The 20,141-nt window shown below is 38.2% G+C and overlaps 1 non-coding gene across 1 annotated transcript; it reads left to right on the top strand.

The window, feature by feature from the left end:
* The first annotated feature begins 17,541 nt into the window (after positions 1-17,541).
* On the top strand, positions 17,542-17,649 carry LOC112746546 (small nucleolar RNA R71). Its single transcript, XR_003174426.1, has one exon. It is a non-coding gene; the product is annotated as a small nucleolar RNA R71 (small nucleolar RNA).
* Positions 17,650-20,141: the final 2,492 nt, after the last annotated feature.

Here is a 20,141-nt window from a genome sequence, read left to right on the forward strand (position 1 = left end):
GTATGTTTCCTTTTTGTCCTTTGAGCTATTCCTGCTCTATGAGATCTGAAAATACTTAACACACAAATCACGGCATCGAATGGTAATAAAGGATAATTAAAATTAATATTTTTAAAGCACAGGAAACATGTTTTTCGCATATATCATAAAATAAGGAAGGGAAAGTGAAACCATGCAATTTACATGAATAAGTGGGTGAAGAATTGATAGAAACATTCAATTTGAGCACAAATTATATCATAAAATATGGGTTTATCAACCTCCCTACACTTAAACAATAGCATGTCCTCATGCTAAATCCAAGAGAAAGGGTAAAGTTAGAATGGTGGAATCTCATGCAATGCAATCTATTCTAAATGCAAACTACCTACATGAATCACACAAATTTTAATTATTACCCACCTATATATATAGAGCTTACATGTGGTTAATCTAACTCATATTTTCAAGGAATTATATATGTATAGCCAAACCTAAATCATGTTAAAGCACTGTCACAATTGAGTCGGGTTAAAATATTTCATAAGATTGCAAGACAATTAAATATTTAAACAGAGATATATGGTGATGAGCTATTGAACCCTCACTGGATTTGTGTTTACTCTCAAGTCACTCAGTGTTTGGGGTTAATCACTCTATTCTTTTCTATTCCTGCTTTCTAAAACTTTGTTCTTCATCTAACCAATCAACAAATATTGAATACAGACATACAAAGATCATGAGGTCTTCTAAAGGTTGTAATGGGGCCAAGGTAAAGGTAGGGGTATATATATAAGGCTAAGTGAGCTAACAAAGTGAATCCTTGATTAGTCTAAGATCTCACCTAACATATACTTTATATAATTTGAAATGCTTTACCTAGCTACCCAAATTTTTTCACTTTTTTATTACATACTCATGTACTAACTTTACTTTGAATTTTCACCTTATGTGCATTGATTTCTTTACTAAGCTTATTATTGGGGCAATTTTGTCCCCTTATTTACTTATTTAACTAAAAAGAAATTTTTTTTTGAAACATAAGCATATATCAATGCACATGGTATTTTAATTTTTAAATTTATTTTACATGAGCATGCTCCCAAAATCCTTATTACTTTATTGAATTAATCCTTTCCTATCGACCCATGTTCCCATGTTTTTCCACACTTAGTGGATACACAATCTCTATATTAAGCTAACCAAGGATTCAACTTGGGATTTTTAATTTGTTTTTCTGCTTAAGGCTAGTAATGTGGTTATAGAACAAGGAGGGAATTAAAAGTTCAATGGGGCTAACAAGGGTGATGTAAAAGGTAAGCTTATTTGGGATAAGTGAGAAAAAAAATTTAAATGATGGCCTCAATCATCTCTTGGTATGTATCTATATTCTATATTGGACATATAGATTAAAACAAAGTAAAGATCACCAGAATAAAAAAGAAGGGCGAACACACAAGAATGAAATAATTATGGTTAAATAATGTAACCATACAAATAAGCTCAAAAACTCATAGGTTGTGTGTTCTCTGGCTCAAAAACTATATATTAGTTATGTATGTCATGCAAGTAGAAATCAAGAGTTCCCATTATTCTCAATGTGAATCTTAGGGTGGCCCTTAAAATCTTAGTGTTCTTCCTTAAAAAATATTGTGTAAATTAACCAATCATTTATTGCTATATATATACAGTGTGTGGACTGTTGTGATTCTGTTATACTAAAGTTTTTAGTTTACTCTTTTTATTTTCAATTAATCCAAGTTATCGTATGCTAAAAGGGTAACCTAAACTAATTAATCCATATATTCTATATCACAATTTAATAACTAAAATTGCAACTAGACTAAACTAAATGTCTAAGATAAGTATATAACTAAGGTGTAAAATGCAGAAATACTGTAAAAATATAGAAAAATGTGCAAGTACTGAGAGACAAGATAAAATAAAGATAAAAATAAAAATAAAGATAAAAATACAAAAAAATAAGCAAAAAAGAAAGTGTCTGAAGAGTGGTTCACCAAAATAAAGTATGCCAGAGATGGCGGCCTCCCCACACTTAAATAATAGCATCGTCCTCGATGCTCACTCAGGCTGGGTGTGAGAAGTGTAAGTGTCATCTCTGGAAGGATGGGCTGCTGGTGACTCTATGGTAGGCTGAGGATCTGCAGTCTCGGTAAGTGTAGGAGGAGCTGCCTGTTGAAGTGGAGGCTCTGTCTATAGAGAAATCTCCGGATCTGCGGCCTAGATCTGGTGAGGATCCTCATGGTGTGGTGCAGTCTGCTCAGGTCCTCCCTGCTCTGCCTGGGCATGTGCCTCCTCCTCATGATCATCCGCCTCCGCATCAAAAGGGTCAGAAGCGGTGTCAGGCTCGGAGGGGATGTCGCTGCCAGATCGGATCATCAACTTTAGGTGCTCATAGCGTTGCTTGTGGCGATGCTCCATACAATCCAGGCATACGAAGAGGCAGTGTACCAGATGATAAATGGGCTCAGGAGCATATGGAGGTGCAGTGGATGGGGCTGGTGCAGCAGTGGATGCAGAAGGGGCATCTGAAGATGTGGCTGCCTCACCCGAGGCAGTGAGAAAAGGAGGTCTGTACCCTAATGCCAGAAACTTCCTGCTGTGAGGAATGATCTTCTTGCAGTCTGCAGCAGTTGGCTTCTCATCAGCCAGCTCCCAAGGCACGTCAGCTCGGCGACCTAGCTGGGTGATCAGATAAGGAAAAGGGAGAGTGCCTCTGACATGGACCCTGGCCATATAAAACCTGATGAAACGTGGAAGATACAGGTCCTTACCCTCCATCACACACCAGATGAGGGTGATCATAGCAGCGGGCACCTCTGTCTCATGAGTGCTCGGTATCACGTAGTTACTCAGGATCTGCTGCCAAAGCCGAGCCTCATCATTCAAATATATCAGCTTGATTCCCTTAGGCATCACTGTATTCTTACCCATGACCCATGGGGCAGTAGGATCAAGGGCTATTCTCTGCTTGACTGCATCCTAGTCAAATCTCATGTATCTCATATCCTCTTCAGCCTTTTGGTAACCGTCAGGCTGATCTGACTTAGGCTGAAGCCGGAGGATATCCTCAATAGCTTCCTCAGTGACTAAAATCTATTTCCTTCTGAGGTGCACTGCATCCAGGGAGGTCTTGAAATAGTTACAGTAAAATTCTCTGACCCAGGAAGCATTGACCTCTGTCAAGTTCCTTTCCATGAAGAACCAGCCTCTTTGTTTTATCTGTTCGGAAGTGTACTGGGTGGGTTCTTCTGGAATTTTAAGAGTTCTCTCCAGGTAGAGGTTCCTGGAAGTGGCAAACACTGGATACTTGAGCTCACAGTATCTGTTTGCAAATTTGACTTGATCTGTGGTAGTGAGGAGCTGGTCGGCCTTTTCCTGCGGGGTAAAGTTCTTTTCCCGCCAGGAATAGTCGTGAAGGAGATCCAGGATAGAGGTAGAAGATTCTCCTCTTTTTCGTTTGTCTGTAGTAGCCTTGCCTTTTCCTTTCCTTTGGGGATCAGACATCCTGAAAAGCAGAAGTAGCATGGTATAATTGAAGAATTAAAGCAGGAAAACAAGTAGGCAAGTAGGATTTTGTCAATGTAAGCATAAAGGCAAAAAAGTAATAGAAGCATGAAATGAGGTAAATATATGTACATTTTGGATTGAATTCGAGTTAAAAGTCTGAGATTAAAAATCACAATCCAAAATATCTTATAAGTGGAATTCAAGTTAATTAGGGAAAATAGTAATCATGCCTTGAGTTAGAAAGTTAAAGTAGTTAGGTAAAAACCAAAAAGAGAAGTTAGAAAGCTAAACTGGTTAGTAGTTAAAAAGGAAGTTAAAGTGAGTGGCATGAGATTGGTTTTCCTAGTTACCAAGAATTTCACAAAGTTGAGGAACAGTCAACTCATATTCAAGCAAGGATTGTAGTTTATTGATGATAATTCTGATAAATAAAGTAAGTTTAAAATGAGAATGAAATCATCAATAAGCAATTTAGTGCTAAGGGAACAAAAAGGAATAAGAATGCTAGCCCGTGCATTCATGAATTGGTTTGGTTGTAGCCAAGTAATGCAAAATAACGAGTTTTCAAACCAATACATGAATAGAGTAGATTAAACTATAAATTTGCAGAAAATTGGGCAGCATTCTGGCTAAAATTGGATGTTTCCGGGTAGTAAACAGCAAGAAAAATCAGTTCATATGAAATTAAATAGTGTTGAAAAGATTAACAAATAGCAAGAACATTAAAGAACAGTTTAACAACAACATCAAATATGAAGAACAACATATGAACAGAATCATCACATCAAATTCAGAATTGCGAAACAGATAGAAACAGTTAGCAAGAACGGTGCAATTATCAGGCCTAAATCCACTAACCACATCCTAGCTACCTAACCACCTAAAATCCAATACAATCATGCATCTCTAACTATCCTATTTCGAACAAAAAACTGTAAAATATGCAACTAATTGACTAATTGGAAAACAAAATCGGTGTTCGGCGGAACCTGGTGTGTAGAAACAGAAAGTAGGCTGAGAGAGATGGTAGTGGTGTTGGTGACGCAGCGGCGATGGGTGGCGGCATGGCGATGGTCCGAGGTGGAGGCAGGGGAGGATTGGTGGTGTGTGGGTGGTTAAGGTTGAGGGGGGGGGGAAGAGAGAAGGGGGTGAGGGTTGGGTTGTGGTGGCTGGTGGTGGCGTGGTGGTGGGGCGCGGTGATGGGGCGGTGGCAGTGGGGTTTAGTGGTTGTAGAGGGAGGAGGAAAGGGGAGAAGAGGAGGGGAAAGAAGGGGAGGGGGGAAGAAGAAGGGGGTGGCGTCGGTGGCGGTCCGGCGGCTGGGATGGCGGCGCGGTGGTGGGTTTGGTGGTGGTTGGGGGGGGTTGGAGAAGAGAAGTTGCATAGGGGGGTGGGCGGTTTCGCGTGAATGGATAGAATTTCGCGTGAATGGGGGTTACTGTTTTTGAATCCACGCGAACGCGTGGAGCACGCGATCGAGTGATTTGGGCGAAAAGGGTGTTGACGTGAACGTGTCATTGATGCGATCGCGTGAATTGGGTAAAAGGTAAGGGACGCGTACGCGTGAAGCACGCGAACGCGTCGCTGAAAAATGTGCTAAATGCACAGTTCCAGTGTCGTTTTGGCGCAACTCTCTGTTTCTAATGGGGTCCATAAAATCCACGCGACGTGGACGCGTCGCTCACGCTTTCGCGTGGGATGTGCATAGTGCAGTGATGCCTTCGCGTCAGGGACACAAACGCGTGGGCTAGTTTGTGCTAAAGGCACACCAGCCGCACGATTCCAGCCCAACTTTCTGGGCATTGGATTTTTACGCCGATTTCCAGTCGACGCCCACGCGTGGCCTGCGCGCTCGCGTGGGGTGATTTTTTTTATGCAATTATGCAGTATAAAATATGCAATGCTGATGTAGATGCTGTGAATAATTCCAGGTTCAATGAAAGTAAAATAAAATAAAAGCAAACAAAACGAAATAAAGTTAAAAAAGGAACGATCATACCATGGTGGGTTGTCTCCCACCTAGCACTTTTAGTTAAAGTCCTTAAGTTGGACGTTTGGGGAGTCCTTTGTTATGGTGGCTTGTGCTTGAATTTATCCAAAAATCTCTACCACTGTTTGGAATGCCAACAGCCTCCGGGGTCCCAAACTAGGCATGTAAAGCCTTTGAGTAAATTCAAATAGGTTTTCAGGTTCCTGAGATGTTGAATGTCAGAATAGATTCTAGGATCCCAAACCTTGCTTTTATATCCGCCTTTGTCTTGATTTATATTTTTCCAGCCGGGCGGGTTGGAAATTGCATTCTCACCAAGATGGCCAATCATTCTCCGAGACCCATTTAATCGAACTCGAAACCAATCCTTATACTTCAGATTGAAGCGTGGAACCTTATTGAATCTTGCATACCAGTCTTGAGCACGAACCATTTCCCTTTTACTCTTAAAGCTGCGAAGAGCTCTAAGCTGACCATCTGTTTCAAGCAAACCATATTCAAGTGGAAAAGTAAAGATAAAAGCTAAGGATTTTACCCACTTGAAGTTTGTATTGGGCGGTAATGGCCTTGGGATAGGTGTTTCCAGTGGTTTTGCAAGCTCTACTCCCTTGCATTCTTCTGTGAATTCTTCCACTTCTTTGCAATTTTCTTCAGTTGTAACCATGTCTTGATCGAAGTCTTCGATATCTTCCTCATCACTCAAGTCATAAGTTGGAGGTTGCAAAAAGTCTACCTCCGCATCATCTTCGTATTCACTTGGGGAAGATTCTTCCATCTCAAAGAATTCACTTGCGGATGCAAGTTCATTACTAGGAAAACTTGACACGTGATCTTCATTATCAAGGAAACTTGCTTGTTGAGTTATTCCATCCAGTTCTTCATAAGATTCCTGTTTCGAGCGTTGTGCACTATCCTCCTTAGCATCAATTGTAAATTTCTTGACGGAATTCTCCTCAATTCTGGATTCCCATGGAGGTTCAGCATCTCCTAAGTCTTCAACCAATTCTTCTTCTTCTATAATTTCAGCTTCCTCCACTTGTTTCAGTACAAAGTCATGTTCCCTACTGTCCAGTGGAGTTTCTAGTATCTCCTTCATACTGCGTTCTTCATTAGTTTGTCCACATGAAGCCATGAGGATTTCTTGAGTATCCGAACGTCGGGAAGGTAGTCTATTTATCGCTTGATTCAATTGGTGAAGTGTTGCATGAAATTTTTCAAATGTTTCTTTGAGTTGCTCCCTTGATTCTTGGAGTGATGGATATGGACATGGTGCGTAGGAAAGTGGTGGTTCTCGTGAGTAATTATGTTGGAATTGGGGTGGATACGGGTTAGGGTTATATTGAGGTGAATGGTGGTAGTTGGCTTGTGAGTGTGGTGGTTCAAAACTGTGTTGAAGAGGTGGTTCATAGGCGTATGATGGGGCTTGTCGGTAATTACAAGGGGGTCCACCATAACTATTGTTCTGACATGCATTATTGAATGGTCGTCGTCCATGATAGTTTGGAAGGTGTTGTTGCCTAATGGGTTGATCAGATCCTCATGGCTCCGTCCATCTCTGATTATTTTGACCTTGATGCATTTTCCTGTTATAGCTTCCATTCCTTTCAACATTGTTAGAACCAAACTCAAAGCGATAGGGGTGAGAATTCATAGTAAATAATCAAAATTAAAAGTGAAAATAAAAATAAAAAGAAATAAACAAGCAAAATAAAATATTTACAATAACCAATAATAAGGCACACAGTTGTAACTCCCTGGCAACGGCGCCATTTTGAAGAACGAAACTCTCACGCGATCTAGAATTTTCACAAATAAATTCGTGTTGTAAGTATAGCTTCTGGACCGACAAGAATTCCTTTCTTTCAAAAGTTTGGTTGTCACAAGTAACAAAACCCAATAAAATTTATAACCAAAGTATTTAAACCTCGGGTCGTCTCTCAAGGAGTTGCAGGGCAGTATAATTTATTATTGGTTATATATAAAGATATGTTTTTGGGTTTTTTTAATGTATAAGATAAAAAACAAGAATAGTAAATGGCAAGAAAGTAAATTGTAAGGAATTAATTTAAATAAATAATAAAACTCTTGGCAAGGTATAAGAACTAGACGTCTTATCCTAGTTATCCTTATCAGGTGTGAAGAGAATTGGATTCTGCTCCCACTTTTAATTAATCCTTGCTAAACAAAGGAAAGTCAAGTGGACAAATTAATTTGATCCTCAGGTCCTAGTCAACTCTTATGGGAAGACTAGAGTTATTGGAGTACAAATTAATCAGCAAGAATTCCAATTTCAATCAACAGCTGCGTTTGACAACTCAAGTGTTGCTAATTACTTAACCAAAACCAAAAGGAAAAAATAAATCTAAATTGAATTGAAAGCATCATAAAATAATCATTAATCTAAAATACCTCAAATTTCATTTAAACATAAATTCAAATCCTAATATGGAAAGTTTGTAAATCAATAATGAAAAGATAAATGACAATTAAAGTAATGATATAAATAAAAGTAGAAAATAAATTTAAAAGAATATTGAACCTGTGATTGTAGAAGCAATCCTAAAATAAGAGAAATTCTGATCCTAAATCCTAAGAGAGAGGAGAGAACCTCTCTCTAGACACTACATCTAAAACCTAAAATTATGAATTATTCAGTTGTTCTACGTGTCTCCATTGATTCCTCCATTCTCTGGCTTATATTCTGTGTTTCTGGCTTGGATTTGGGCCGAAAAAGGGTCCAGAAATCGCTGGGGCATTTTCTGCAGATTGTTGTACGTGGCGTCTGTCACGCATTCGCATGGGTCACGCGTTTGCGTCATTTGGGAGTTTTCCTTGTCACGCGTACGCGTCGGTCACACGTACATGTCAATTGCGTTCTGCTCAAGGCGCGCGTCCGCATCATTTACGCGTTCGCATCGCTGCATTTTCGCGCTAGGCACGCGTTCGCGTCGCCCATGCGTTCGCGTTCGCGTCATCTGGCTTCGGGGAAGCTATGGCAAATTATATATCGTTGCAAAGCCACAGACATTAGCTTTCCAACGCAACTAAAACTGCATCATTTGGACCTCTGTAGCTCGAGTTATGACCGTTTGAGTGCAAAGAGGTCAGGCTGGACAGCTTAGCAGTTCCTTCAGCTTCTTGTACTCCTTCTACTTTTGCATGCTTCCTTTCCATCCTCTGAGCCATTCCTGCCCGGTAATCTCTGAAATCACTTAACACACATATGACGGCATCAAATGGTAATAAGAGAGGATTAAAGTTAGTAATTTAAAGGCCCAGGAAACATGTTTTCAATCATAGCACAAAATCAGGAAGGAAAATATAAAACATGCGATTAGTATGAATAAGTGGGTAAAGATTTGATAAAAACCACTCAATTGAGCACAAGATAAACCATGAAATAGTGGTTTATAAACCTCCCCACACTTAAACATTAGCATGTCCTCATTCTAAGCTCAAGAGAAGCTATAAGAGTGAAGAGGAATGGTAAAATGTATGAAATGCAACCTATGTATATGAATGCAACTATATGCTAAGATGTTTATACCTACTTGGTTAAAAGTAAATAAATCTCCAAGAATAAATATGAAGTGGATTTCACTAATTCAAATCACAAAATAAAGTACAAGTAAACTTGTAGAAGAAAATAGCTCATGAAAGCTGGGAACAAGGAATCGAGCATCGAACCCTCACTGGAAGTGTATGCACCCTAATCGCTCAGGTGTTTAAGGTTCGATCTCTCAATTCTCTACTAATCTTGCTTTCTAAGGCTTGCTTTTCATCTAACAATCAACAAAAATTTAATGCACAAAATACACATATCAAGAGGTCTTTCAAGGGTTGTAATGGGGTTAAGGTCAAGGTAGGATTGTATTTGGCCAAGTGGACTAAAATCTGAATCCTTAATTAACTTAAACTTTCCACCTAACTTTAGACAATCCATGTAATCATAATACCACATCTAACTATCCATTAACCATGTTTTTCACATATTCATGCATTCTAATTTCAAGTACAGTACACATGCATTGCTTTCACCATTTACTTTGGAGCATTTTGTCCCCCTTTTTATTATTTACTTTTTTTCTTTTTCTTTTTCTTTTTCTCTTCTTTTTTTTTATTTTTATTTATTTATATTTTTTTCTCAATGCATATGATTAAATTATTGAATGCATGAACATGTCCTAAACATTTCTTTCACATTTTCATAAAGATATACAATGCCCAATTCTTAAACCAAATATTTCCAAACCCACTTTTCCCCACACTTAATTCATGAGCACTCTCACTAGTCCAAGCTAACTAAGGATTCAGATTAAGGACATTATTGTTTTCCGCTTAGAGTTAATGATGTGCTAAAGTAAAGAATAAAAGGGGTAAAATAGGCTCAAATTGGTTTGCAAGGGATAATGAAGGGTTAAGGCCATATGGGTATGTAAGCTCAGTGAAACAAAGGCCTCAATCATATAAGTGCATGCATACATCGAACCATGGAAATATAGAATTAAGCAAGACAAAGATCACAATTTTAGAGATAACAACACACACAAAAATAAAATATTGGTTGATAAAATGCAACCAATCAAATAGGTTCAAAATCTCACTGGTTTTGTGTGTTCGAGCTCTAAACCATGTTCCAGTATAATATTTCTTCAAACAAGTTCAACAAAAAGTTTTAATTTAAATTAGTGAAATACTCTAAAAAGTTTCTTGAAAAAGAAAATATTACTTCAACCAAGTGGTGGTAAAATACGCACAAAATCAAACATGCAAATGCAACAACTAGCTACAAAGAAAATTTAAACATTGGTGTTGAGACAGGAAAGTACTAACCCATGGAGATCGGTATCGACCTCCCCACACTTAAAGATTGCACCGTCCTCGGTGCATGCTGAGATGTGTAGGTAGACGGGCTGCTACAACTGATGCTTTTCTCTAGAGATTGTGCAGATGGACTTGTCTGTCTCCCCTTTTAGAAGTTTCTCCCTTTTTCCTTCTTCGGTGGCCAGCCTAAAAGAAGAGGAAAAAGAAGAAAAAATAACCCAGAAATAAAGATAAGAAAATAAATAAAGTCTGGGTGGGTTAATGCCAAATAATGAGGGTCTCAATTACATGGTAGCTATAACATGCAAGTGAGAAAATAATAGAAGCAAATGGCATATCAATAGTGCGAAAATTGTAACAAATGGGGGAGAAGTGTGGGTAATGAAAGACAATATAAATTCATGTCAATGCAAAATAAATACCAGTATTATAAAAAGTAGCATTGACTTATAATTAATAATACCCAACAGTTTAAAACAAGTCACGAAGCACCAAAATAATTCAAGATGCATAGTTGAATAAGAAAATTTAACACTAATGGAAAAATAATAAATTTAGAAAAGAAACTGGTGCGCAGAAATCCTGACGGTTCCATTCCTTGGTAACGGTGCTGAAAACTTTATACGCACGTTCATAATCTTAATTCTTTATCACAACTTTGCACAACTGACCAGCAAGTGCACTGGGTCGTCCAAGTAATAAATCTTACGTGAGTAAGGGTCGATCCCATGGAGATTGTCGGCTTGAAGCAAGCTATGGTCACCTTGTAAATCTCAGTCAGGCGGATTCAAATGGTTATAGAGTTTTAATAATTAAAAGATAAATAAAACATAAAATAGGATAGAGATACTTATGTAATTCATTGGTGAGAATTTCAGATAAGCATATAGAGATGCTTTCGTTCCTCTGAACCTCCGCTTTCTTGCTGTCTTCATCCAATCATTCCTACTCCTTTCCATGGCAAGCTTTATGTAGGGCATCACCGTTGTCAATGGCTACATCCCATCCTCTCTGTGAAAATGGTCCAATGCACTGTCACTGCATGGCTAATCATCTGTCGGTTCTCGATCATACTGGAATATGATTTACTATCCTTTTGCGTCTGTCACTACGCCCAGCACTCGCGAGTTTGAAGCTCGTCACAGCCATCCCTTTCCAGATCCTACTCGGAATACCACAGACAAGGTTTATACTTTCAGGATCTCAGGAATGGCCATCCATGGGTTCTAACTTATACCACAAAGATTCTAATATCTCAGACTCGGTCTTCTGTATTAGATATCTAAGAGATACTCATTCTAGCTTTTTTGCATGTAGAACGGAAGTGTTTGTCAGGCACGCGTTCATAGGTGAGAATGATGATGAACGTCACATAATCATCACATTCATCATGTTCTTGGGTGCGAATGGATATCTTAGAGAAGCAATAAGCTTGAATTGAATAGAAAAATAGTAGTACTTTGTATTAATTCATGAGGAACAGCAGAGCTCCACACCTTAATCTATGGTGTGTAGAAACTCTACCGTTTGAAAATACATAAGTGATAATGGCCCAGGTATGGCCAAATGGCCAGCCCCCAAACGTGATCTAAAGATCTTCCAAAGATAGTAAAAAGTCCTATTTATACTAAACTAGTTACTAGGGTTTACAGAAATGAGTAAATGATGCAGAAATCCACTTCTGGGACCCACTTGGTGTGTGCTTGGGCTGAGAATTGAGCTTTACACGTGTAGAGGTCTTTCTTGGAGTTGAACGCCAGTTTGTAACCTGTTTCTGGCGTTTAACTCCACTTTGCAACCTGTTTCTGGCGTTTGACTCCAGAATGCAGCATGGAACTGGCGCTCAACGCCAGTTTACATCATCTATCCTTAATCAAAGTATGAACTATTATATATTGTTGGAAAGCCCTAGATGTCTACTTTCAAACGCAATTGAGAGCGCGCCATTTGGAGTTCTGTAGCTCCAAAAAATCCACTTTGAGTACAGGGAGGTCAGAATCCAACAGCATCTGCAGTCCTTCTTCAACCTCTGAATCTGATTTTTGCTCAAGTCCCTCAATTTCAGCCAGAAATTATCTGAAATCATAGAAAAACACACAAACTCATAGTAAATTCCAGAAATGTGATTTTTATTTAAAAACTAATAAAAATATGCTAAAAACTAACTAAATCATACTAAAAACTATGTAAAAATAATGCCAAAAAGCGTATAAATTATCCGCTCATCACAACACCAAACTTAAATTGTTGCTTGTCCCCAAGCAACTGAAAATCAAATAGGATAAAAAGAAGAGAATATACTATAAATTCCAAAATATCAATGAAACTTAGCTACAATCAGATGAGCGGGACTTGTAGCTTTTTGCCTCTTAAATAGTTTTGGCATCTCGCTTTATCCATTGAGGTTCAGAATGATTGGCATCTATAGGAACTCAGAGTTCAGATAGTGTTATTGATTCTCCTAGTTCAGTATGTTGATTCTTGAACATAGCTACTTTATAAGTCTTGGCCGTGGCCCTAAGCACTTTGTTTTCCAGTATTACCACCGGATACATAAATGCCACAGACACATAACTGGGTGAACCTTTTCAGATTGTGACTCAGCTTTGCTAAAGTCCCTAATTAGAGGTGTCCAGGGTTCTTAAGCACACTCTGTTTTTGCTTTGGACCTTGACTTTAACCGCTCAGTCTCAAGTTTTCACTTGACACCTTCACGCCACAAGCACATGGTTAGGGAAAGCTTGGTTTAGCCGCTTAGGCCAGGATTTTATTCCTTTAGGCCCTCCTATCCACTGATGCTCAAAGCCTTGGATCCTTTTTATTTACCCTTGCCTTTTGGTTTTAAGGACTATTGGCTTTTTGCTCTTGCCTTTTGGTTTAAAGAGCTTTTGGCTTTTTCTGCTTGCTTTTTCTTTTTCTATATATTTATTTTTTTTCGCCATTTTTTTTCTTTCTTTTTTTCTGCAAGCTTTTGTATTCACTGCTTTTTCATGCTTCAAGAATCATTTTTATGATTTTTCAGATTATCAAATAACATTTCTCCTTTTTCTTTATTCTTCAAGAGCCAACATATTTAACATTCATTAAACATCAACTTCAAAAGACATATGCACTGTCCAAGCATTCATTCAGAAAACAAAAAGTATTGTCACCACATCAAAATAATTAAACTAGTTTCAAGGATGAATTTGAAACCATGTACTTCTTGTTCTTTTGTAATTAAAACAGTTTTCATTTAAGAGAGGTGATGGATTCATATTCATAACTTTAAGGCATAGACATTTAGACACTAGTGATCATATAGTAAAGACACAAAAATAAATAAAACATAAAGCTCAAAAATAAAAAAACAGGAAAATAAATAAACAAGAAGATTAAGGAATGAGTCCACCTTAGTGAGGGTGGCGTCTTCCTCTTCTTGAAGAACCAATGGTGCTCTTGAGCTCCTCTATGTCTCTTCCTTGTCTTTCTTGCTCCTCCCTCATAGCTCTTTGATCTTCTCTAATTTCATGGAGGATGATGGAATATTCTTAGTGCTCCATCCTTAGTTGCTCCATCCTTTGTTCCTAGTAGTTTTGTGGAGGAAAGTGCATCCCTTGAGGCATCTCAGGGATTTCATGGTGAGGAATTTCCTCATACTCATATTGAGGTCCATGATCTCTTGTTTGCTCCATCCTTTTCCTAGTGATGGACTTATCCTCTTCAATGAGGATATCTCCCTCTATGTCAATTCCAGCTGAATTTCAGAGGTGGCATATGAGGTGAGGAAAGGTTAACCTTGCCCAAGTGGAGGACTTGTCAGCTACCTTGTAAAGTTCTTGAGGTATAATCTCATGAATTTTCACCTCCTCTCCAATCATGATACTATGGATCATGATGGCCCGGTCTATAGTAACTTCAGACCGGTTACTAGTAGGAATGATTGAGCGTTGAATGAACTCTAGCCATCCTCTAGCCACTGGTTTGAGGTCATACCTTCTTAGTTGAACCGGCTAGCCTCTTGAGTCAATTTTCCATTGAGCTCCTTCCTCACATATGTCTATGAGGACTTGGTCCAACCTTTGATTAAAGTTGACCCTTTTTGTGTAGGGGCGTGCGTTTTCTTCCATCATTGGCAAGTTGAACGCCAGCCTTACATTTTCCGGAATGAAATCTAAGTATTTTCCCCGAACCATAGTAAGGCAATGCTTTGGATTTGGGTTCACACTTTGATCGTGGTTCCTTGTGATCCATGCGTTTGCATAGAACTCTTGAACCGTTAGGATCCCGACTTGTTGAATGGGGTTGGTGAGAACTTCCCAACCTCTTCTTTGAATCTCAAGTCGGATTTCCGGATACTCATTCTTTTTGAGTTTGAAAGGAACCTCATGAATCACTTTCTTCTTGGCCACAACTTCATAGAAGTGGTCTTGATGGACCTTAGAGATGAATCTCTCCATCTCCCATGACTCAGAGGTGGAAGCAATTTCCTTCCCTTTCCTCTTTCTAGAGGTTTCTCTGGCCTTAGGTGCCATGAATGGTTATGAAAAAACAAAAAGCTATGCTTTTACCACACCAAACTTAAAATGGTTGCTCGTCCCCGAGCAAAAGAAGAAAGAAAGAAGTAGAAGAAGAAGAAAAATGGAAGAGAGAAAGAGAGAGATGGTTTCGGCCAAGGGGAAGAAGAGAGGGTTTTGTTGTGTGAAATGAAGAGGGAATGAGGGGTTTATATAGGAGTGGGGAGGGGTTTAGGGTTCGGCCATTTAGGGTTGGGTTTGGAAGGGAAATTATTTTGAATTTAAAGGTAGGTGGAGTTTTTGGGGAAGAGAGGATGGATGTAATTGGTGAAGAGGTGATGGGGAAGAGTGATTGAGTTGATTGGTGAGGGGTATTTGGGGAAGAGAGTTATGAAAAGGTGTGAAGAGGAGAGAAGAAGTAGGTGGGGATCCTGTGGGGTCCACAGATCCTGAGGTGTTTGAGGATTTCTCATCCCTGCACCTTTTGGACGTGTAAAACGCCCTATATATGCAATCCTGGCATTTAACGCCAGACTGCAGCATGTTTCTGGCATTAAATGCCACTTCCTTGCTTGTTTTGGGCATTCAACGCCAGTCTATAGCATGTTTCTGGCGTTGAACGCCAATATGGTGCATGTTTCTGGCGTTAAACGCCAGTCTGATGCTTGTTTCTGGCGTTTAATGCCAGCTTTCCTCTGGGTGAAATCCTGGCATTTAAACGCCAGACTGCTGCTTGTTTCTGGCATTTAACGCCAATTTCATGCTCTGTTCTGGCGTTAAACGCTAGCCAGATGCTCCTTACTGGCGTTTAAACGCCAGTAAGCCCTTCCTCCAGGGTGTGCTATTTCCAATGCTATTTTTCAGTCTGTTTTCGATTTTTCAGTAGTTTTTGTGATTCCACATGATCATCAACCTAATAAAACATGAAATAACAAAGAGAAAATAAAATAAAAATGATTAAATAACATTGGGTTGCCTCCCAACAAGCGCTTCTTTAATGTCAATAGCTTGACAGTGAGCTCTCATGGAGCCTCACAGATAATCAGAGCAAGGTTAGAACCTCCCAACACCAAACTTAGAGTTTGGCTGTGGGGGTTCAATACCAAAATTAGAGTTTGGTTGTGGCCTCCCAACACCAAACTTAGAGTTTGACTGTGGGGGCTTTAGTTGACTCTGCAGTGAGAGAAGCTTTTCATGCTTCCTCTCCATGGTTACAGAAGGAGATCCTTGAGTTTTAAACACAAGGTAGTCCTCATTCAGTTGAAGGACCAACTCTCCTCTGTCCACATCAATCACAGCTCTTGCTGTGGCTAGGAAGGGTCTTCCAAGGATGATGGATTCATCCTCATCCTTCCCAGTGTCTAGGATTATGAAATCAGCAGGGATGTAAAGGCCTTCAACCTTCACTAACACATCCTCTACTAGTCCATAAGCCTATTTTCTTGAGTTGTCTGCCATCTCTAGTGAGATTCTGGCAGCTTGCACCTCAAAGATTCCCAGTTTCTCCATTACAGAGAGTGGCATGAGGTTTATCCCTGATCCAAGGTCACATAGAGCCTTCTCAAAGGTCATGGTGCCTATGGTACAAGGTATTAAGAACTTTCCAGGATCCTGTTTCTTCTGAGACAATGTCAGTTGATCCAGATCACTCAGTTCATTGATGAGCAAGGGAGGTTCATCTTCCCAAGTCTCATTACCAAATAATTTGGCATTCAGCTTCATGATTGCACCAAGGTACTTGGCAACTTGCTCTTCAGTGACATCTTCATTCTCTTCAGAAGAAGAATACTCATCAGAGCTCATGAATGGCATAAGGAGGTTCAATGGAATCTCTATGGTCTCTAGATGAGCCTTAGATTCCTTTGGTTCCTCAGAGGGAAACTCCTTGTTGATCACTGGACGTCCCAGGAGGTCTTCCTCACTGGGATTCACGTCCTCTCCCTCCCTTGTAGGTTCAGCCATGATGGTTAAATCAATGGCCTTGCACTCTCTTTTTGGATTCTCTTCTGTATTACTTGGGAGAGTACTAGGAGGAGTTTCAGTGACTCTTTTACTCAGTTGGCCCACTTGTGCCTCCAAATTCCTAATGGAGGACCTTGTTTCATTCATGAAACTCAAAGTGGCCTTAGATAGATCAGAGACTATATTTGCTAAGCTAGATGGATTCTGCTCAGAATTCTCTGTTTGTTGCTGAGTGGATGATGGAAAAGGCTTGCTATTGCTAAACCTGTTTCTTTCACCATTATTAAAGCCTTGTTGAGGCTTTTGTTGATCCTTCCATGAGAAATTTGGATGATTTCTCCATGAGGGATTATAGGTGTTTCCATAGGGTTCACCCATGTAATTCACCTATGCTATTGCAGAGTTCTCAGGATCATAAGCTTCTTCTTCAGAAGATGCCTCTTTAGTACTGTTGGATGATTCCTTCAATCCATTCAGACTCTGAGAGATCATATTGACTTGCTGAGTCAATATTTTGTTCTGAGTCAATATGGCATTCAGAGTATCAATTTCAAGAACTCCCTTCCTCATAGGCGTCCCATTATTCACAGGATTCCTTTCAGAAGTGTACATGAACTGGTTATTTGCAACCATGTCAATGAGTTCTTGAGCTTCTGCAGGAATTTTCTTTAGGTGAATGGATCCACCTGCAGAATGGTCTAGTGACATCTTTGATAGCTCAGACAGATCATCATAGAATATATCCAGGATGGTCCATTCTGAAAGCATGTCAGAAGGACACCTTTTGGTCAGTTCCTTGTATCTCTCCCAAGCTTCATAGAGGGATTCACCTTCTTTCTGTCTGAAGGTTTGAACATCCACTCTAAGCTTGCTAAGCTTTTGAGGAGGAAAGAAATTGGCTAAGAAAGCCATGACCAGCTTATCCCAAGAGTTCAGGCTATCTTTAGGTTGAGAGTCCAACCATACTCTAGCTCTGTCTCTTACAGCAAGCGGGAAAAGCATAAGCCTGTAGACCTCGGGATTAACCCCATTGGTCTTAACAGTATCACAGATCTGCAAGAATTCAGTTAAGAACTAAAAAGGATCTTCAGATGGAAGTCCATGAAACTTGCAGTTATGTTGCATTAGAGAAACTAATTGAGGTTTAAGCTCAAAGTTGTTTGCTCCAATGGCAGGAATTGAGATGCTTCTTCCATGTAAATTGGAATTTGGTGTAGTAAAGTCACCAAGCATCTTCCTTGCATTGTTATTATTTTCGGCCATGTCTCCTCCTTTTTCAAAAATTTCTGTCAGATTTTCTCTAGAGAGTTGTGCTTTAGCTTCCCTTAGCTTCCTCTTCAAAGTCCTTTCAGGTTCAGGATCAACTTCAACAAGAATGTTCTTATCCTTGTTCCTGCTCATATGAAAATAGAAGAAAACAGAAAAGAAAATATGAAATCCTCTATGTCACAGTATAGAGATTCCTGTATGTGAGTAGAAGAGAAGAATAAAAGGAGGGGAAGAGAAAAACTCGAACACAGAGAGGAAGATGATGTTCAAATTTTGGGTGGAAGAGAAGTTTTAGTAGATGAATAAATAATTAGAAGGAGATGAGAGAGAGGGAATTTCGAAAATTAATTAAATTAAAAATAAAAATTAAAGTTAAATTTTGAAAATTAAAATTGAAATCAAATTAAATTAAAAATTAAAACAATTAGTTAAATAAAAAAAAAGGAATTTTGAAAAAGAGGGAAGGGATTTTCGAAAATTAGAGAAAGAATTAGTTAGGTAGTTTTGAAAAAGATATGATTGAAACAAAAAGATAAGATTGATTGAAAAAGATTTAAAAATTAATTTTGAAAAGATAAGAAGTTAGAAAAGGAGTTAGAAAAGATTTTGAAATTGATTTTGAAAAAGAAATTAAAAGGATTTGATTTTAAAAAATTAAAGTTGATTACTTGACTAACAAGAAACTAAAAAGATATGATTTAAAAATTAAAGATTGAACCTTTCTTAAGAGGCAAGTAACAAACTTTTAAAATTTTTGAATTAATCACATTAATTGTTAGCATTAAGTTTGAAAATATGAAATAGAAATAAGAAAAAGATTTTGAAAATCAAATTGAAATTTTCGAAAATTGGAAAGAAAAATTGAAAAGATTTGATTTTTGAAAAAGATTTGAAAAAGATAGAATTTTTAAATTGAAAATTTGATTTGACTCATAAGAAACAACTAGATTTTAAAAATTTTTGAAAAAGTCAACTCAACTTTTCGAATTTTATGAGTGAAAAAGGGAAAGATATTCTTTTTTGATTTTTTTTGAATTTTTAATGATGAAAGAGAAAAACATCAAAAAGACTCAATGCATGAAAATTTTGGTTCAAAACATGTGATGCATGCAAGAATACTATGAATGTCAAGATGAACACCAAGAATACTTTGAATGTCAAGATGAACATCAAGAACTTATTTTTGAAAAATTTTTCAAGAAAAGAAAATATGCAAGACACCAAACTTAAAAATTTTTATTCTTTAGACATTAATGATTCAAGAATGCATATGAAAAACAAGGAAAGACATAAAACAAGAAAATATGAAGATCAAACAAGAAGCCTGGCCAAGAACAACTTGAAGATCATGAAGAATGCAATGCATGAAATTTTCTAAAATAATTTTTTTAGAAAATTAAAAAGATGCAATTGACACCAAACTTAAAACTTGACTCTAGACTCAAACAAGAAACACAAAAATATTTTTGATTTTATGATTTTATAAATTTTTTTTTGTTTTTTTTCGAAAATTATTTTGGGAAAAATGAAAAAGAAGAAATATTTTTTTTGTATTACTTTCGAAAATAAGAAATAAAAAGCTTAAAATTAAAATAAAATTACCTAATCTGAGCAACAAGATGAACCGTCAGTTGTCCAAACTCGAACAACCCCCGGCAACGGCACCAAAAACTTGGTGCGCAGAAATCGTGACGGTTCCATTCCTTGGTAACGGCGCTGAAAACTTTATACGCACGTTCATAATCTTAATTCTTTGTCACAACTTCGCACAACTGACCAGCAAGTGCACTGGGTCGTCCAAGTAATAAACCTTACGTGAGTAAGGGTCGATCCCACGGAGATTGTCGGCTTGAAGCAAGCTATAGTCACCTTGTAAATCTCAGTCAGGCGGATTCAAATGGTTATAGAGTTTTAATAATTAAAAGATAAATAAAACATAAAATAGGATAGATATACTTATGTAATTCATTGGTGAGAATTTCAGATAATCATATAGAGATGCTTTCATTCCTCTGAACCTCTGCTTTCCTGCTGTCTTCATCCAATCATTCCTATTCCTTTCCATGGCAAGCTTTATGTAGGGCATCACCGTT

This window comes from Arachis hypogaea, chromosome 14, assembly GCF_003086295.3.
Source record: "Arachis hypogaea cultivar Tifrunner chromosome 14, arahy.Tifrunner.gnm2.J5K5, whole genome shotgun sequence".
NCBI classification, from domain to species: domain Eukaryota; kingdom Viridiplantae; phylum Streptophyta; class Magnoliopsida; order Fabales; family Fabaceae; genus Arachis; species Arachis hypogaea.